Source organism: Ptychodera flava, chromosome 13, assembly GCF_041260155.1.
Source record: "Ptychodera flava strain L36383 chromosome 13, AS_Pfla_20210202, whole genome shotgun sequence".
In the NCBI taxonomy this organism is placed as follows: domain Eukaryota; kingdom Metazoa; phylum Hemichordata; class Enteropneusta; family Ptychoderidae; genus Ptychodera; species Ptychodera flava.
In genome coordinates, this window is record NC_091940.1 from 18,912,140 (window position 1) to 18,917,783 (window position 5,644).

Sequence of the window (5,644 nt, forward strand, 5' to 3'; positions counted from 1 at the left end):
GCTATCGGGTTGAAATGTCCGATAACTACACCAGTTGTTACAGTCTAATGATTACAATAACTTTCGAGATGTTGATATGAGACGCTTTCCATAAAAGAATTATTCTGTATTAAGGGTGACTCACTAAACTGCAAAGAATCGAAGGTTGTTGATAAAAACTCGTCCGATACGACTCGTTCAGCTTGAGCTTGACGTGCAGTCAAAAATGTCGAATGGTTGGTCAACTTTGACCTCCAAATATCGTTTGCGTGCAATTGTGGTTTTCAAAAATGTGTTTGGCAACTTTCACTATTTGACCCTCTTCTTCAAAGCCAATATGGCGAACTTCGAAGATTTGACACCATTGCATTTTCGCAAATGAAAAAAAAAGGACATTTAGCAGTCATTGGAATCACACAATTAGTTGATGTGCATTACTACTTTATTTATTATGACTTTGTGAGGCAAGAATACATCGCTTAATCTTAGATCTATACAAAATGCATGAGATTAAATAAATACAATGAGGAAGGTAATGCTATGTCAATAATGAGTATTGCAACGATGAATGCTTGACACTGCAAGCATACGGATAACTGCCATCACGTGACACTTTCTTAACGGCCAGATGGGAACGTAAATCCAGGATTTGCTACTGGTGCTAGGGGAAAGAAAGGAAAAACAAAAAAAATGTCTGAGTTTTGAAGTTAACATTGACTTTTTCCCTTCTGGATACACGAAACAATCGGCACTTGCACCCTTTGGGAATGCCTTCATATTTAGATGGAAAACTTGGTTACTTAAATCTACACCTTTAAATATAATACGCCTCTGTTACATAGTCCCAGAGACTACGTTTACACACTTCTTTGGTCCCCGGCAAATGTGCAGCGTCATCGGAAGCTTGTAGTTTATTGGTTGGCAGAATCTCACCCACGACATTGATGAATCGTTTCAAAACATCCAAGCAGCTACAAAATACAGAAGCTTTAGTTTAGGACTCCCTAAGTTGCTGAATCAGCTACATGTAACCTTCGAAGCTTCCGAGCCGCTGCAAATTGGTCGGTCCGCTGCTTTTGTTGACTCATTTTTACGTTTGTGGACTATAGAGAGTGCTGTCCTACTTTTGTCAAAATCGAAATAAGATTTGTCTCTCTCAAGTTAGCATAGAGAACGGTGACCACTTTGAATTTTCAAGCCCCACTAGCTGTATCTTTTAGGATTGTTTTATGATTTTACTTTCAAACTAAAATAAGTTTGTGAGAATGTACTAATTTAGGTGTGTATACACTTATTATTAACTGCCCTCTGGGACTGTATGTGCAATTTTGAACAAGATAAAGATTACACTGCGATTAAATGTTTACCCAAATATTAAATCGCGGCCCCATGCGAAAAAGCAAAAACCGTGGATACTGTGCATATCTGCACTGAAATCTTCACATAAACTGCACAGAGTAGTCCAATATTATGCATATGAATGTTTTCAATTGTGACCTTGTGTGTTCTGTTTCCTTTGTAATATTACCAATTTTTGAAAATGGCGGGAAATCAAAATGACTGTTAGAATTTGAATTTACTTGTCAAATGTTTCACAAAGGAATGATTTCCTAATGCAGTAAAAGCCCATATCCCTTCAGAGGGTAGAATTTAGATTCAGATAAAACCAGGAGAGAATAGGAAGATATTTTGAGGTCAACAAATTTCAAGGGTAACAGCTATTGGGCTTAAAACACACGTTTTTTCTGTAATTTATTTCTCTAATACCAAGAGTGGCATGGTAAGGCCTGTTTTTTAATATTGATTATGAAAGAGAAATTGTTAAACATGTCCCCGCCGACCTGATGAAAATCAGATGTAGAGATTTTATCGAGTCTTCTACATCAGTTTGTTACTCTGCTGTTCTCAAATTCGTCACATCCTCAAAGTTACCGTGGACAAAAACGAAAATGCTCTGTACACTTAAAAAAATTATCTGCTTGGAGACAACAATTCTCCGCCCTGACAAAACATTCAGTGTGCAAGGGGACAATACTCCTTTCTGACGACAATTTCTCCGTTCTGACAGGGGAAGTTTGCGTTTTGTGTATGTTGTGTATATTTGGCTGTGTTATGTAAAGTATTGATTAGAGATGTACCCGTAATCTATACGTGACGTCCTGCTCTTGACCCGCACTGGAGTGGGGAGTCTACATGTGAAAATACGACAATTCGACGCTACGTTTCGAAAACAGAGTATCTTCACCAGTCTCTAAATTCATTTTGGTTGGTGGTATGATTGATTGATTGTATCTGTTACCATGTTGTTCCACCGAAGTTTGTTCTTCACGTAGGGAAGCTAGAATGCCTATGCTTCGGTCTGGTTGTGTTTGTGTATGCTCGTGAGAACCGGAGTTCGAGCTATTATAACTTTTTGTGAAGTTTGGCACTTATTAGTGTATAGCTTATATTTCTGTTGCTTTTGGAACAGATATTTTAGTGTTTCGTCTTTTTCCAGCTCACTCCAGTTTTCTGTCTTGGGCTTGTTTGATTCTTTGAGTTCTGATGTATGGACTATGTTGTTATGAAAACTAGAGTATTGTCCGTGGTATCATTTTTTTGCTTTCGTTCAAGTTCTCTACCTCTTGTTTTATGTTCTGATTCTCCGATGATGCGTTCTATTTCACATTTTTGTGTTGTCGGTCTTGCTGTTTTCCACTAAATTGTGTGACTTTCTGTGTCAAATTGGCTAGTTGTTGCATGTTCTAATGTATCGTAACATTTCGCCTCTAACAAAGCCCAGGAATGTTGCTGAAATTTTTGTCAGAACGAAGAATTGTCTCCTCGTAGAGAACTATTTTTTAAAACGGATAAATTTTTGTAATTACGGAGAATTGTCTCCTAGAAGAGAAATTTTTGTTAACGCAGAAATATTTCTCATAACGGAGAATTGTTGTCTCCTGGCAGAGAATGTTTTGTACGGAGAACTGTCGTGTTCAAAGTACAGGTACATTAACCATATTACTTAACGTGATCTTCAAAGCGTCTAGTCAACATATGTTTCCAACACAAGTATTGAACCCTTCCAATGAATGAACGCTCTGCAGAAACTTAAGCTTGTAACCACATCAAAGTATATTATTGTCTGAAAGCCTAGATATTGGCAAATACTGTGTTTTGTAGCATTTGACAATTGTATACATAAGGACTACGTGACAGTCAATTTGAATAACGTCTTAAAAATTGTTGGGACTTTTTTAGTTTCCCTGCACTAACGTTGCAGTATTTCTGGTCAAAATTAGCATGATAAAAAGGTAGATACACATTTTAGCGAAGGAGCACGACCGAGTCAACCACTACAACTGATTTTAAATGAGATATTGTGTCCCCACCAACCTTTCGTCCCTCATGTATTTCCTGGCCATAAAAACATACTTACAATCTTCACTGTCGTTCGAGTCATTCGGCATTGTCTCCATCACAGCTCTGGCAACTCTGTCTCGTTCTATCTCTCGATCAATTGACGCTCCCTGCGCCTGCACCACTGCGCACAAGACCAGGAGCCCGAGGATGAAGACGTGTTTCCAAGGCATTTCTGTGAGGGGATTCTGGAAGGGAGAGTACACCGTTATTTCTCAAAATGAAAAGACATGACAATCATACTGGTTATATGTACAAAGCCTGAAAAATGCATACTTAAGTGGCAGACAATTTCGATGTGAATGTGAATTAAACCAGAATTTACAGGACTGTGTTGTTCAGCTTAAGGCCAAGAAAAATAAAAAGTTTGTTTCTCATCCTCGCGCGCGTCAATTTAGACCCGCCGCGTCAAACTTTTTTTCTGCTCATGAGGAAATAAAATGAAAAAAAAACCCACAAAAATCCGCGACGATAGTGCATAACACAGTGCTGTATAAAACAGAACTGTGAACAAAGTAACTGACACACATATGTCACTGTTATATTAAGCTGTCAAAACTGTGCATTGCTGCACTAAAGTCAAACCGCAGAACTGTTGCTATACAAAAATACTAAAGTAACACTGCTGTGCATCTATCTCTGCGTGCTTTCCTATGTTGTTTTCATGTATTTTGCACGTTCATGTTGGTTTAAGAATATAAAAAAATGAGAAGAAAAAAAACCAGCGTCACCGCATCATTTTTTCAATATGTCTAGGAGGAGAAACAAACTTTTTATTTTTCTTGGCCTAACATTGTTTCGCGTACAAATTGAGTAGATTGGAGCGCGCAAGAAATGCGTTAATATTAATTGAATCACACACAATCGGGTTTCTCATTATCATACAGAGACTGAATTATTTTCTATTGATTGGATGCTAAGTTTCACACGAAAAAATCGCAATCTCGCGAAATTTTGCGGTGAGTGAAACAACGAGTCGGTCTTCGCATTGAAATCAACGAAGTTTTAAGAAGTTAAAGAGCAAATAGCTGTAACTCTGCGTGATTAATATCAAACTACACTTTGTTGTACTATTTCCAAGAAAACAAAACGAGATACGCGGTGTTCAGCTTGTCAACTCAGCCTGTATGTGTAGACTGCATCGTCGGTGAATTCTGGTCCGGATAAAAATTCAATTGTGAACAATAACAGTGCATTTACACGTATAGACGCTGGTTTTTTTTCAATATTCTTTGAGGGAGAGAACAAGAACTTGCAATTGACGCACAAAGCAAAAAACGTAAAAAACACCAAAAATACAATTAATAGCCGTTTACCAGTAAATAAATGGCACCGAAGTTTGTCATATTTACAAGTCACTTTTTGTATGACAGACATTTGTTACCAAAACACGGTCGCTCCGAAAATCTAGTATATTTCAATAAGTCAAACAAGCTGTTTAAATTGACCGTTTTAATTTGTATAGCGCTGGCCATAACTAGTGTCACCTCATCTTGGAAAAATCAAACGAACGGTTTTCACGATGACAAGACGTCTGGTGAAATAAGCGCACACGTATACAGGATATGGTGTAGCAAAAATATTTCGACCTTACCACAGTTCTAAAAATATGACCCAAGGCCCATTCCATTCCAAACGTCGTCTTTTCATCCATGTTGTGATGGGTCCGCCTCTACATTCTCCCCGATAGAAGCCACTTTAGTCTAAAACCCACTGTCAATCCTACATAGCAACGCGTCATTAGAATACTTACCGCTTTATCAATCTTGTACAGCTCTTCAGCGGTGTATGGATCTGTCTTGAACTTGTCTACGCCAGGTTACTACCTTTTATAGGACTTCACGTGCGATTTGTTTAGCTTGCACAGTGGTGCCATGCTGAGCAGACAGACAAAGTCTTTCAAAGAACCAACTCTTTACAGAGACAATCTGAAACAGAATTTGTTTGTTCACAATCCCGCGAATTCAAAATTACGCGTTTTGCTACGTTGAAGTTGGTTGAACACATTTTTAATGACTTCAAAGTGTTTGCATGCTGCCGAAAGTTTACATACTCAGGTCATAAAAACGATATCCGACGTAATGGATCCGTATTGATACAACGATTGTACGATTGAAGCTTCTCTTTTTCCTGGGCATACTACACCTTAATGGTGAAAATTTAAAATAAGCAAAACTAATGCAGGCAACGTCATACTATGAGGTCCCATATTTTGAAAAACTATAATACACAAAACACTTTATTCAACTTTGCACTACGAGCATAA

The 5,644-nt window shown here is 38.0% G+C and overlaps 1 long non-coding RNA gene across 1 annotated transcript; it reads right to left on the reverse strand.

Annotated features, from left to right (window-relative positions):
- Positions 1-401: 401 nt before the first annotated feature.
- On the reverse strand, positions 402-5,179 carry LOC139148702 (uncharacterized). The gene is made up of 3 exons (XR_011555973.1): positions 5,132-5,179; positions 3,398-3,566; positions 402-640 (listed from the first exon to the last, which is right to left on the reverse strand). It is a non-coding gene; the product is annotated as an uncharacterized lncRNA (long non-coding RNA).
- Between the last annotated feature and the right edge of the window lie 465 nt (positions 5,180-5,644).